Source organism: Culex pipiens, chromosome 3, assembly GCF_016801865.2.
Source record: "Culex pipiens pallens isolate TS chromosome 3, TS_CPP_V2, whole genome shotgun sequence".
In the NCBI taxonomy this organism is placed as follows: Eukaryota; Metazoa; Arthropoda; class Insecta; order Diptera; family Culicidae; genus Culex; species Culex pipiens.
In genome coordinates, this window is record NC_068939.1 from 92,032,013 (window position 1) to 92,047,956 (window position 15,944).

A 15,944-nucleotide genomic window follows, 5' to 3' on the forward strand; every position below is an offset into this window, starting at 1 on the left:
TCATAAAAAAAACTTTAAACATAAAAACTCTTTCTAGCACACTGAGCAATTACCCCATTCAAAGCCCATTTTCACCTCATTCAACCCATCAGCTTAGGAGAACAAAAAACACACACACAAAATCAAACTTTTAACGGCAAAAACCGACCCGCCTCTAATTAGATTATTTTTCCCCTTTCATCTAAATTCCAGGTTACCGGGCAAATCATAACAGAGCGGACCAGTTCGAGGTTCCGCGCAAAGTAAACGCGCGCCCCCGCACGCAAAACTCAAAAGGTAAGCATTTTTATTCGTTTTTAAACGGAAAAGTCGTTATACTTTTGGAACTGTTCCATTGAATTCCACGGACATACCGCGCACGTGAACCCCCTCAAGCAATTTTTGTTAACGGTCGAGCGGACTTTTAATGGTCCCCCGGTTAAAAATTTGAATATTGTTTAGAAAGTGCCGGTGGTTGCACAGTGAATTCAAAGCAATGTTGACAAACCGCAACCGCAGTGCACGCACTGTTCTAAGGGACTATAAATGGTAGCGCGAAGGGAAAAACTAACTTGCTGAACATCTGTCTTGCATCAATGAGCTCCGCGTGTGACTGGTAGTATTTTTATTCTTCCTAACAATCCAGTCTACAACCGGGCAATTACTGGCTGCATAATGTATGTTGAACATTGCCCTAATAACGGGAAGAAGGCAACACTGCCCCGTTGCATACGAAATTTCCCTATTCAACGTTAAATTTCACACCTCTCGGCGGTGGGGCAGTGGAGGCCGCACTGACCGGTAGTGCAGGGTGGCGACTTGACGGTAAATTGACAAAAAACGTTACTTAATCCACCTTGAGGTGATTGGTGCCTTCCTCACATTATGTTGTATGTTAGGTTGTTTTTACAAATTAATTTAAGTTTTTTTTATTTTTTTTTTTTTCATTTTTTACCAGACCAATTTACAATCCTTTTTTCCAACTCTCCAAAATAAAGGAGAAAGGGGGGCTGTAATTGAATTTAAAAGTGCTGATATGTCAACATTAGGTGCACGATGGAATTGCATGCTGTCCCCCCAGTCTTAGTAAACAATGTCTTTTGAATTGTATATTTCAGTTAAAGTTCGTGTAAATCTTTGTCGAGACAAAATGATGTGTTTAGCAACATAATTAATACAGACTTATTCCAGAAGAGACCCAGACACTGCGTCTTGTGTCATTTCTTGTGACACGTCTGCTGTAGAAAGTAAGACTTGTCACAAGATAGCATGCAAGCGACGAAATGCTGCAACTACACAAAAAATGATAGATTTTGTGTCAAAAAACAATTTAATTTTACATCCGAAAAAGATGAATTTTCATCACTTTCTGGTAAATATTCATTAGGTTCACAATTTTACACATTTTAATATAACCTGCTCAAAAAAGTGGTTGAATATTTCAAAAAAATACCAAATTTTCAACATTCCAAAATTCAACTTTTTTTTTGCTGTGTACCCGACTTGTGGCCATACACAGCAGAAAAAAGTTGAATTTTGGAATGTTGAAAATTTGGTAGGCTGAATATTACCTCTTTTTTGAGCAATATTACATAAAAAATATGTAAAAATGTAAACCTTATGATAATTCCCCAGAAACTGATCAAAATTCATCATTTTCTGATGTAATATAATACATTTTTTTGCCACAAAATCTGTCACCATTTTCTGATGAATATTACGATTATTTTTTTTTTCTGTGTAGCTTTAAAGGCGTCTTTTGAAAGATTTCGAATGCAGCATATTTTTTTTGTTCCATATAGTACTTAAGACATAGTCTTTTTTTTTTTTTTGTTACAGTGTGTGTTCTACTGAGTTCTGCTTCAATTTAAATTAACTAACTAAATAAATAAAATTATATTTGATTCTCTTATTTAACTAATGGTTCATGTGGAGGTTGCGACTAAACTCTGCTTGAAATTATTTTTAGAAGTATTTTGTTTCAATGTTGTCGGAAAGTTGTTCCAAAAAAACTGTTTATATTTGGAAGGTGTAATGTTGTAAGGCTGAATATTACCTCTTTCATGACGTAATTTTACCTCAATTTAGACTTTAAAAAAAAGTTACAATCAACCCGAAAAATGTGAAAACTGTAAAAATACGAAAACGTTACTGAAAAATCATGAAAAACAGTTAAGGTAAGAACAAGATTGTCCGTCAGGCCTGAACGCAAACGCAAAATTTTGCGCCTGTCATCATAGCCTGCCAGTCATCGACCATTGAACAAAGCAACCCCTGCAGATTGTTCGACTGACAGTTGATGGAAAAATCGAACTGGCACAGCGTTCTGCGTTCACCACTGCGTCGAACGGACAATCTTGTTCTTAGCTTAAATAGGTAAGAGATCGGAAGTTGTAGAGTAAACAGTAAAAAATGTGTAAATTTCGAAGGTTTGATATTTGAAAGTTTAATATTACCTCTTCTATGATGTAATATCACATCAATTTAAACTGAATAAATTCCAAAATATTGAAATAGTGATGAATTTATGCATTTTTAGAGGTATAATGTAATATCACCATGATTTTGCCTTCCTCACTGAGGTAAGGCTATAATCCTGCTATAAAAATGAACTTTGAATCAAAACGTCGTAGACCCACCTTCATGTATACATATCGACTCAGAATCGAAAACTGAACAAATGTCTGTGTGTATGTGTGTGTGTATGTATGTATGTGACCAACAAACTAGCTCATGTTTCTCGGCACTGGCTGAACCGATTTGACCCGAACCTGTTGCATTCGACTTGGTTTAGGGTCCCATAGATCGAGTTTTATACAGATTGAAGTTTTGATAAGTAGTTCAAAAGTTATGTATAAAAATGTGTTTTCACATATATTCGGATCTCACTTAAATCTAATCTAATCTAATCTAATCTAACCCTAGCGCAGCCAGTCTTTCGAGGGCATCCTGGAAAATGCCTTAGGTTGATTAACGCCTAGCATCCTCTTGTCATTATTAACAATTGCAGTGCCCAATGCAATAAATTGCTTTGAAACATCACAAACGTTAAAGCGGCCAGGCCAACTGCGTAAAGTTTACCGCAAAGATGATTCTTTGAATTGGATTGAGTTTGAACACGAATGTTCAAACAACAACACATTTCTGAATCGACAGGGGAGGAAGAAACGTGGGGATCCCCCGCTCACGTTCCTGTTTGTAGAAGCAATAAATCGTTGGGAGCCACCAGCTAAGAAGTTTTGGTGCTCCGGGACCCTCGAGGATGGGACACTGTATTTCCACGAATGCCCTGGACACTATTTGCCGTGGTTATAGCGCCACAACTCGCCCACTGTTGGTGACAGAAAGAACATTAATAAAACTCTTATAAACACAAGATTTCAATTGATGGGATGACAAGATCATCTCACAAAGACCCAGTGCATATTAAATATGAAATGGTTTATTTTGATTAGGATACATTATCGGATTGATCTCACCAAATAAAACTGCACTGCACTTTTGAATGCATTATTCAATTATTATGCCCAATCACCCCATGCACACAAAGAGCGACACAAAAGAGACGAAAATTATCACGAAAAAACAGGACTGCGCGTCCCAAGAAGCACTGCTATATATTCGGATCTCACTTAAATGTATGTAAACTATGTCCGGGTCCATCATCCGACCCATCGTTGGTTATGTTATCAAAAGACCTTTTCAACGTGTCCAAAACATTGAAGATCTGGCAACCCTGTCTCGAGATATGGCCACTTAAGTGATATTGATGTACTTTTTGGAAGCCGGATCTCACTTAAATATATGTAAACTATATCCGGATCCACCATCCAACCCATCGTAGGTTAGTTTATCAAAAGACCTTTCCAACGAGTTCAAAACATTGAAGATCTGGCAACCCTGTCTCGAGATATGGCCACTTAAGTGATATTTATGTACTTTTTGGAAACCGGATCTCACCTAAATGTATGTAAACTATGTCCGGATCCACCATCCAACCCATCGTTGGTTAGTTTATCAAAAAACCTTTGCAACGAGTTCAAAACATTGGAGATCTGGCAACCCTGTCTCGAGATATGGCCACTTAAGTGATATTGATGTACTTTTTTACTCCGGATCTAAAAAAGAGATGAAATTTTTGTATCTGAAAGAGATGAAATTTCATATCAGCCATTGTTGGTAATAAGTGAGGAAGGCTCCAACCACATAGATGGATTAAGTTAGTTTTTTAACTAAAAACTAAACAATATTGATAAATGTATCATGTATCTAAAGCTCCTTTGAAAAACACATTAAAAAACAAATACCTCAAAAAATGTGTAAATTTACCACCTTTTCGGAGTATGGTCACTTTTTTCAACTTGAGTCGAGGTAATACTACAAAATAAAATAGGAAGTATTACACCATCACCTGTAGGAAGTATTACACCATACACCTCTCAATTTTTTTATTGCGAAAAAAGAAAAACTTCAGATGTATACTGATTCTTAGCAGTTTTTATAAAAATGTTCTCCAGCTCCCATCATGTAACCTATTTTGGTTTGGGAAAGAGGAAATCGCCAGCACAAATCGGACGCGACGAAAACTGCTATGGTTGATCACTTCTGAAAAATCTCTCTTCCGCTCTCTTTCGCTCTTTTTCTGATCGAGAGTTCTACGATTAGATCAGATCGCGCTTTATCGCTCCAAACTGATTCAAAATCAGCAAAGTTATCGAACAAATCACTCACTGCTTGCGAATCGTGGTAGCCCACGATTGGTCACGCGTTTGATCGGTACTGAGCGAGTGTTTTATGCTATTTGAACCGGAATTCGGGATCTTCAAAACCATTGCGTGTAACAAATTGGAAAAGACGTCAAACTAGTTAAACATTGTTTTCATGAAATATAAAATATTTTGCAATTTCTTGGAGCAACAAGGTATAAATGTATCCTTGTGCATATTGTGATTCTTTTTGGTCCCACATTTTGAGAATTTTGATTGAACTTGAAGTAAGGTTTTTCACTCATTTGAACCTCGACCAAGACCAGAAGGGCTAAACTTGAATTAAAAGTTGTCTTATTTGAGTTATTTTTTGGTAAATTTTCCCCAAACAACTAAATTTGAAAAAAAAATGTGTCCCCACCCTGTCCACCGTGCAACTCCACGTGTCCATGTGTTGTTGAACGCATCCGTAGCGACCTCATGAAGTTTCTCAGTAGGTACCTAATCCCCTCACACCACGTGTGATAACACACTGCGAGAGAAAGCGCTGGCTTGTAACACATGCAGTGCACGTCCCCGAAAAAAACGAAACTATTGGCGCTACGCCCCCCGGGGCATGGCCTTCCTCTAACGTGGGATTTCTGCTCCAGCGCCTCTGACGAGACAGGAGAAACCGGGACCGACGTTTTACTTCACCATCCGATAGAAGCTCAGTGGATAAGGCGGGAATCGAACCCGCGTCTCATAGCATCATCGGGATCGGCAGCCGAAGCCGCTACCCCTGCGCCTTGAGACCCGCTAAGTGCACGTCCCCCCAAGGGGCTATTAAAACATAATTACAATGATTTATTTCGCGGTGCGCCCACCAGAACCAGGCTCAAAAAGCGGGGTTCTTCTCTCGCGAGGGAAGAAAAAGTTGCTGAGTCAAGCGATTTGAAGAGGGGGGCCTTCCCCTGCGATAGCGCGAATTGTATCACATATATGAATATGATTCCATGTACTGTGCACTGTAAAAAAAATGATGGTAGCAAACTTGTTCAATTTTTTTAGATTGAAAAAAATCTGATCACAAAATTTTTAAACTTTGTTTGCTGTGTTCAGGATATCGCTTAGAACACCGAGGTTTCGAATGGTGGAATTTTAACGGCGAATGGGTGGTACTGAAACATGCCAACATCAGCAGCATAACTGTTGCTTTTGCACGTCGTCGTGTGCTACCACCAGCACCACCATCGTCAACATATGCGTGCTGCTGCAGCTCTATGTTATGGTTATGTTTTGCGGAGAATCGCGCGTCATATTTTTGCAATTCCAGCGAAATACAATCTCGGCTGTGGTCGACGTTGGTTGTTTTTCCGACGTGGATGGGGGGAAGGATTTCGAGAAGGGTGAACACTTTTTTTGGAAGAATTGTTGATGCAAACATTCCACTGAATTCACGTGCTTTTTCCTGAATTAAAAAAACTCAAGTTTTTTTTTACTGATTAATTTCCGTAGAGAACAATATTTTTTATATATACACTCAAACCCCGATGGTTTGACACCAGCTGTTGTCAAACAAACGGGGTCACTTTTTAGTTTGACACCCCTTTTACACGGAGCTCACACACACAACCAAACGTTTGTTTTGGTAGTGTGCGTAAGCGCCGTGTAATAAGTGACAGTTCGTCACTTCTTAGCAGTGATGTCAACCATCGCGGCGCTCATTTTTGGTTCGCGGCTCATTTTTCGTTTGTGGTGCTTTTCAGTTACGGAATTCGACAAAATGGTGTTCGAAGCATTTGTAGAACTCACCAACAGCAACATTTCTTCAGAACATTGTATAGCTGTAAAATTCTTACGCAAAAAGTTACAAGAAGATTTCAGACCTCAGGACCAATGGTTCGCGATGCTTTTGTTTGCCTAACGCATTTTTGGTTGTAACTTTTTTGTATTCATCAAAAATTAACTCTATGTTCAGCAAAGTTGTACGATTCGGTGTGTTCTACAAGTCCTTCATACACAACTTTGTCAAATTCCGTAACTGAAAAGCACTACAAACAAAAAATGTGCCGCGAACCAAACATGGTTGACATCACTGCTTCTTAGTTTAACTTTGACCAATCAACGGGGTAAAAACTAAAAAAGTGTCGAACGATTCATCACATGGGTAGAAATTCTGTTACAAACCCGATAACTACAATGTTGTCTTCGTATGTTCCTGAACAGTTTTGAAATTAATTAGGTGCTCTCTGGAGCGTTTGGTACGGTATGTCCACGCATCCTTCCTCCTATACAAATTCTGTAAAATGTGATCTGTTCACAGAATCCTCTCTGCGGTTGATGCAAAACAGTAAACTTGGCCTTTTTGTTGATATTCGAACGTACTACAATCATTAAAATTAACAAGAAAAAGAACTTGAGGCGTATTTACATGTTCTTCTAAGTGAATAAGAAACATATTTATGTTTGTTTCAGTGAACATCATCAAAACAAGCCTTCCGACAAAGGCCTCACTGTTTTCTTCCGAGAGCCCATAAAATACTAGCGTAAATGCTTTCCACTATTGGGACAAAAATCGGCCCCACAATCGGACACGACCTCATAAAACGATTCGGCGGAGATTTCTTTCACCGAAACCCGCCGCCTTCTAGCATTTTCATCGCTCGTTTTATTCCAGGCCTAAAATAGCGCTCGCATAATTATGGGCAATCATATATGAATTATACCACTATTATTTATGTGCCACGTCCCAGAAATTTGTTACTCTTCTCGGCTCGACAAAAAAAGATTGAGAACAAAAATGAAAGATGAAACCCAAGACGACTGTTTTTTTTGTCTTCTTCTTTCTCATACATAATATCTAGCACAAGTGAGATTTGACTTATGTTTGGGATGTTTGTTCTTCACATAATTTCGTGAGGCCAAGATTTTGTAACACTATGTTGCATTCCCTCACCATACAAACTTCCAATGCTCGCGTGCGTTTTGTCAGCATTCGTTGAAGCGTGTACTACTGCTTCTTCGTCTTCTTCCCCAACTTAAATCTTCGTCATCCTCATCGCGTATACATTTATGCAATTATTATCGTCTCAATTGGCCCACTGCTGCTCCTCCGGCTCCGGGGGGAACCGGTTCGGCCAGTCAGTCATCCGGGACCTTCTTCTGCAGTTGATGCACCGGAGAAGGAGATTGTACGATTTCCTTCAAAACTGGTGCGCGGTGAGCAATAATAACAAGACGCGTGTTGACTTTGACACTCCAGGGGTCCTCAACGTGTACACAGTGAGTTAAGGTTGTATTGTTAAATGTTTCAAATTATATAAAAAATTCTTCAAAATGCTATTTTCATCTATTTTAACCCATTCAATATAACCATCACGGTCAAAAACTCTGGCAAGATTGTGTTGACAATGAGTCGTTTTACAACTTTTTTTATGTCAGAAATTCTCACAAATCCATCGCTGAGACTCTGAGATCTTAATACATATATTGAAACGTTGAATAGTTGAGACGCTAAGATTTTAAGGCGTTGAGACGTTCAGACGATAAAATGCTAAAATTCTTAGTCGGTTGAATGTTGTAAGGTTGAGATGTTGCGTCGCTGGACGCTTAAACGCATAGATATTAAAACATTGTGAAGTTGATTCGCTTAGATTTCAATTCAATTTGTTACGCCTGAACGCTGAGTTGCTGAGACGCAAAGACGATGATTCATTGAGGTGTTGTGAGGTTCAGATTTTGAGACGCTGAGACACTGAGTTGCTGAGATATTGAAACGCTGAGATGAATAACACCAAGACGCTGAGACATTGAGACATTTATGGCCTATCTACAATCACTTTACTTAGAATAGTTAAGTTGCGTAGAACAGATAAATTGCTTAGAAATAGTACGTAACTTACTGTCGTCATCTACAATCAACTTAGCAAACTTGCTGGGCTGTTATACGTTGCTATGCACTTGTTTGTTTACCTTTGATATAGAAACGTCAACTTGCCGTAGGTTTTGAAATTTTCCAAACCATACGTCAAGTCACCAATTTGCTTACTTTATCATTGTGGAAGATCAGATTCCTTTGCATGGATTCAAATTCCTACGCTAAGTACAATTTTCTAAGTAAAGTGATTGTAGATAGGCCATTAGACGTTGTGACGTTGAGACGCTGAGATGATAAGATTCTGAGACGCTCAGGCAATGTTTACTTATATATTGTGTCGCTGAAACGTTGAGACGTTGATAAGTTCCAAGACGCTTATACATTGAGACATTCAGCATGAATAGCAACATTCTCCCACTGTTCAATTGCACGACTGGCGATACTTCCAGAATCGCTCTCCAAAGATTAATAACCTCTCACAAGCGCTCAGAGCCCATCCCGTACGTCCTGTCCCGCCTTTTATAAGCTTCCTTCAGTTCCGTTCTGCGCTGAATGGCCCAGTTGAGTCAGTCTCAATTGATTCTGATTACGGCGACGTGTCTTAACCCGTTTACCCCCGGCCTCCTCCCCGATCCCACAAAGCCAGGTTATTTCCTTCCCATTCATGAGCGTTCGTAATTTTTCTTCCTTCTGCTTAAATTTGCAGTGACGTGTGTGCACTCATCTTGTTGGCTTTTATTATGTCGCGCAAAAATCCGACTTGAAAGACACTTCCCGAACTTCGGGGCTCAAGATTGCGCAGCAGTTGTGCAACGCAACCCGTCATTCTTTTTACATTTTTTTTTTATTTTTTTGCATAAATCATAACACAAACGTAAAACAACACTCAAAAAGGGCAGGCCCAGTTCCAAAAATATGCGCACGGCTTTCATCTCGCCAGAGAGAAGATAATTATCTCCCAAGTTTGTGTATCGTTTTGGAGGGAAAGCAACGGCTTAAGTTGCAGCATTTTTATGGAAGCAAGGAGGACAAAAAGGTCACGCAACGTTTATTAATTAACCCCCCGAGTGGCGGAATGTCAGACAACGATACCGGGGAACATGTGTTTGGCCCGAGACAAATGACTTGATCTCACCGAGGCAAAGTGACACAAGCGAGCTGATGTGCAATATGCCTTGTTTTTTTGGCCAGAAATGGATCGCTGCATAAACCTTATCTTGAACATTTTGGAAGAAAAGCTGAAAACGAACTCCTCCCTTCAAAATCAGATCACTAATCCCGGTTGAAATGTTGAACAATTGAACCAATAAAACGTTGAAAACTGAAGGAGCTATTAGACTACAACAAAACAAATAACAGTTGACAGTTTGGCAGTTTGTCTGCTTTGTAGGTTTTTCTGCATGCATTTTGCCTTGTGTTTTCCGCAAAGAAGTTTGCAGGTTTGGCAAAATGTCAAACACGTAAAAGTGCGAGTTTGTTTGATTGGTGTTACACCAGCTTGAGACGCTAAATACTACGACTTTGACACGCTAAAACGTTAAGATGCTGAGACGCTAGTCTTATGAGACACTACAGTATGTAAAAAAGTATTTAAAATGTATGGAATTTCGTAATTTTTGTTTTCATGGAACAAACATACTTACAATTCTTAGTTTTGGCTCGTTTTGGGAAGTGATTTTTCATTTTTTTTAGCCAGAAAATACATTTTGCCTTCCTCACTGAGGTAAGGCTATAATCCTGCTCTAAAAATGAACTTCGTATAAAAACGTCGTAGACCCACCTTCATGTAAACATATCGACTCAGAATCGAAAACTGAACAAATGTCTGTGTGTATGTGTGTGTGTATGTGTGTTTGTATGTATGTATGTGACCAGCAAACTAGCTCATGTTTCTCGGCACTGGCTGAACTGATTTGACCCGAACTTGTTGCATTCGACTTGGTTTAGGGTCCAATAGATTGAGTTTTATACAGATTGAAGTTTCGATAAGTAGTTCAAAAGTTATGTATAAAAATGTATTTTCACATATATTTGGATCTCACTTAACTGTATGTAAACTATGTCCGGGTCCATCATCCGACACATCGTTGGTTAGGTTATCAAAAGACCTTTCCAACGAGTCCAAAACATTGAAGACCTGGCAACCCTGTCTCGAGATATGGCCACTTAAGTGATATTGATGTACTTTTTGGAAGCCGGATCTCACTTAGATGTATGTAAACTATGTCCGGGTCCATCATCCGACCCATCGTTGGTTAGATTATCAAAAGACCTTTCCAATGAGTCCAAAACATTGAAGATGTGGCAACCCTGTCTCGCGATATGGCCCCTTAAGTGATATTGATGTACTTTTTTGAAGCCGGATCTCACTTAAATGTATGTAAACTATGTCCGGATCCACTATACGACCCATTGTTGGTTAGTTTATCAAAAGACCTTTCCAACGAGTCTAAAACATTAAAGATCTGGCAACCCTGTCTCGAGATATGGCCACTTAAGTGATATTGATGTACTTTTTTGAAGCCGGATCTCACTTAAATGTATGTAAACTATGTCCGGCTCCACTATCCGACCCGACGTTGGTTAGGTTATCAAAATACCTTTCCAACGAGTCCAAAACATTGAAGATCTGGCAACCCTGTCTCGAGATATGGCCACTTAAGTGATATCGATGTACTTTTTGGAAGCCGGATCTAAAAAATAGATGAAACTTGTGTACAGCCATTGTTGTGAGGAAGGCTCCAACCACATAGGTGGATTAAGTTAGTTTTTTTCTCTAAAACTCCCTGCCATACCCAAACACAAGCTTTTATGGACCATGTCTGTACAGGAATTTGTTCAGGGGACATTAAACTATAACTTGAAGCCCAAGGCGACCAAATTTGAATGACTTTATTATGATTGTCTCAAAAATACTCGAAAAATGCACTTTTTTTCATTCAAGCTCCGCGCGCGAGTTGTAAACCATTTTTGGGATTTTGTTGTTGTATGGAAACATAGTTCCTGACATCCTAATCTATCATTCTAGGGGTGAGCACCAAAGATTTGACAACTTTTAATTTTTTTGGGACGACCTAAAGATGTTTAGCAGGAATGGAGTAATCGAAAAAAGCAGTTTCTCATGTGAACTTTCTTCACCCCCGAAAGAGAGAGGAGGCGAAACACGCAAATGAAAATCGCTCCCGAACTTCTCTGGGAAAATCAATCAGTTGAAGATGTTTTGTAAATATCCTTGTTGGCCCCACTTAAAATTATTTATTTAGTTTTGTTTACACACATTGCCCATATACAAAAAGTGACAGGACATTTTTCGACGTGTGACGTAACACCTGCAAGTGTAGTAGTGAAATAGATGTTCCGCCGAATAATTCAGATGATGATATTTTGAGACTCCTTTTACCGATTTTTCGTGCGAGAGAGAGAAGAGCCATGTTACTGTGCGTTTTTTCTCTTGATGGCGTTTTTTATCTCAAAAAAAAAAAAACTTTCATGATGATTCTACCAACACTGATGTTTATACATATAGAATGGTGACGTTGAGACCCTGAGGTGATGAGGTGATTTGAGATTCTAAAACGCTAAGCTAGCTGCGATATTGTGTCAATGAGGCTTAAAAATACTGAGATTTTGAGATGCTTAGTTGCTTATTTGCTGTGATGCCAAGACTCTGAGATATTCAAACGTTCAGACGCAAAGGAACAAAAACTTTGAGATTCTGAGACCTTGAAACACTGAGTTGCTGAGACGTTGAGACGTTCAAGTGCTAAGACATTGAGACGCTGAGATACGGACACTTTGATATTATGAGACGCTAAGACACAAAGTTTACGAAATATAGTGTCAATGAGACGTTGGAAGTAAGACGCATAGGTACTGGTACTGCGATTTTGAGACATTGAAACGTATAGACGATGAGGCGCTCCTAGGTTCGAGCAGAAACTTGCAATAAGACTACAAAAGACCAGGAGATCGTTAAAGCGGATGGTTTGATTGTTTTTTGATTCTGAAGTTCACTCAAACCCCGATGGTTTGACACCAACTGCTGTCAAACGAACGGGGTCACTTCGTGCTTTCCATTTCTTTAGGGCATAAAACTTTTGTAAACAAGAGTGTATCCCTCTCACACCTTATGAAAACTGTCATTTGAGTGAAAGGGATACACTATAGTTTACAAAAGTTTTTGGCCTTTTTGAAATGTTAGGCTCCACTTTTTAGTTTGACACCTCTTTTACACGGAGTTCACACACACTATCAAACGTTTGTTTTGGTAGTGTGCGTTAGCTCCGCGTAAAAAGTGACAGTTTGTCACTTTTCAGTTTGACTTTGCCAAACCAACGGGGTATAAACTAAAAAGTGTCAAACGAAAAAGTGGCCAACCACCGGGGGTTGAGTGTAGAACACCGAGCTTTTACTCCAACTTTCATCGGTGGAGTGTAACTGCTGAATAGAAAACTGTTGTTCTCCACTTTTTATGAGTCTTGTCAACGAAATGTCAACAACTCCCATACACACTGACTCATCCTGCAGTCAAAACCCTATCAAATTACCATCATCTCTTGAGGTGTAGACGTCCCACCCGCATCCAGACAAACCCGGCACGCGCTCCCTTCAACGGGGTTTCAAACGTCACCGATCGGTTCCGACAAATGGTTAATGATAGTTTGAACAACACCGCAAGAAAAAGGGATAGCGACGATTAGTATTCATTACCGCTATGGTGCACAGGCCGGGGAGATGAGCGCAAAAAGTGAGACAGCAGGTGCTCGAAGAGCTGGAACGTTGGGACACTTGATACGGTGCAACGGGTATCGGTTCCCGATACAAGTGTCGTGGGGATTTTAATAGCCCCGTAAAACGGGGCAATATTGCCGTCGTGGCGTTGTAGCGATGTATGAAATATGACGCCCGGTTGGTATACTTCCTGCTTCGCAGGTTCCTCGGAACAGGACGCGTTACCGGGAATCGTCGAACTAGGTGAGACTATTTGTACTACTTAGCGGTTCACGCCGGTGGTTTACTGACTCACTGACTGTGAACCTCGTGGTTTGGTGACCACATCAAACGGCCGTGCGAGTTCTTTGTGGCATAACGTTTCACACACAACAAATCAATGCTCATTAGCGGTGGCGACGGGAACGGTTGACAGCGTTGACGACAAGCTTTGATGGCCAATTGAGAGGTTTCGCGCGGTAATGAAGCATACTTGGGCGGTTCTGGGAACTCTGGAGTCGCGTGAGTTTTGTAACGCGTTGGTTTTACGTGAGAAACTTTGGTTGGCAGAGATTGTCCTCCTTCGATAGCATCTCTAGAAGCCGACTTGAGAAAAGATGAGTTGCGCTGCTAGGGAGTTGCATTGTTCCGATTCCGAGAACCGACCAGTTAAATTAGGCTTCTACGGCGGTACTAAAACCAATCTAAATCTGCGATAACCACGCCACTCGGAGTGCTGACTCAGGGAAACCTTCAGCTATGTCAACCATTTCTCTCGCCGCACGCATAGCTACCCACCAACATCGTCCAATGACCTCCACCGGACCAACGACGATCATTTTTCAAGGCCCACCTACGAGTTCTACGCCCTCCGAAGAAGAAAACGCTTTTATTTGTCACTTCCGTGAATCATTATGTGTGTGTCCCCCTCTGGACAGTATATCGCGTGGCCCCCTAAAGGGACGGAGAAATGTTCCTAAATCATAACTTTAATCGCTACGGGCCGACCCAAGTTCAATAGGGTTCTCTGGTCTAGTGAACCTCGCACATGGAATTCCTCCCTTGCGAGCGCGGATTGTTTATGTATAAAATTAAACAAAATTGTTTCCTCTCTCCCTCGCTATACTTTCTTCCAAAGTTTTCGATACACAAGATTTATTCGATAGGCCAAGCGCAACAGGAGACCCTGACAGGGTAATTTACCGCGGCGAAGAGGTCAGATCAGACTGAACACTGGACAAGCAGGGGAGGAACGCGATACAGTCGCCCAATCGTAACGACTGACGATCGGACGGTTGTTGAGCGGGAAGTTCGGCTCGGAGTTGGATGGGGAGGTCGTGTCGTGTTTTGGAGAGATTAAATTTTTTAAATTGATTCTCCATAGTTGAGTGGTGTTTGGGGGATTTCAGTAACCATCATGGTCAACAAATCTGGAGAAATTGTGACAATCTGTGTTGTTTTCTAACCTTTCATGCAAGAACTTCTTACAAACCTGTTGTTGAGACGCTAAGAAGCTGAAAGGCTAAGTTGAAGCGTAACTGAGACGCTAAATCGCTGAGATATTAATGCGTCAAGAAATTGAGACGCTAAGATATTGATACTTTGAGTCGTTGAGACGCTAAAACGCTTCAGACGATTGGACGTTGTGAGGCTGAGATGTAGTTCCACTGAGACGCCTAACAAAAAGTTGAGACGCTAAGAACTAAAGGCTTTGACACGATAAGACGACAAGACATTGTGACTTGAAATTTTGAGACGCTAAATTACTGAGTTTGCTGACATATCGTACAGCTGAGACGCAGTTCATGTGGTGCTACATTGAGACGCTGCAATGAATAACATCAAGCCACTTGAGACGTCTAGGCGTAGAAGAATTAGAATTGAAGCGCCGAAAAGTTGTGACGTTGAGCTTAGTTTTTGAGATGTTGTGAAGTTGAGACGCTGAGACGCAAAAATGTTGAAAAAAGACGATTAAATTCTTGAACGCAAAGATGATGCTGAGACGTTTAGATGTTATGTCGTTGAGACGCTGGATGTTGATATTCTAAGACGTTCAGATACTGTTTAGTTATCAATTGTGTCGCTGAAATTATGTCTGCGATAATTATGAGAGAATGTGATATTAAGGCGCTGGTACATTAAAAAATGAGACGCTTAGATGTTGAACGATGAGATGCTCAGGCATAAAAGTGTTTCACGTCAAAATTTTGAAATTCTGAATGCTGGACACTGCGTTGTTGTGACGCCAAGGCATTTTGAAGTTGAAACCTTGAATAACCGTCAAAAAATTTTGTTCAGTTTGCCGAAGTGTCAATTACCGAAATGTTGCCTACAATAACGCTTCATCAAATCAGAAATTGTTTATCAATTAAAATCAAGTACGCTTCAATGTTCCCGCATAACCATCCCCGAATTAATCACTGATCTACGAAGAAGCCGTGCCCTTTCAGCTTCCAATCTAACTTATCACGCTCTGATTGAATAAAAAACAGATTAATCAATCGAGCGGACGCCCTTATGACTCCATCTACCGCTACTGTTCCAGAGCAAAATCGGCACTTTACAAGAATGTCCGACATCTATCGACACCACCGCCATCGAAGGATCTCTTCTCCCCGACGACGACGACCTCCGGTCATAAAAATCAATTCAAATTGCATTAGCCTGTGGTGTGCGTTGAGATGACCCTA

General features: G+C 40.4%; 1 protein-coding gene across 1 annotated transcript in view; it reads left to right on the plus strand.

The window, feature by feature from the left end:
- LOC120420026 (neurotactin) overlaps positions 1-15,944 on the plus strand; it is a 56,665-nt gene that overhangs the window by 25,135 nt on the left and 15,586 nt on the right. Inside the window, exon 2 of the mRNA XM_039582925.2 lies at positions 193-276. The gene's annotated coding sequence lies outside the window, so the exon portion shown is untranslated. The remainder of the gene's footprint in view (positions 1-192; positions 277-15,944) is intronic.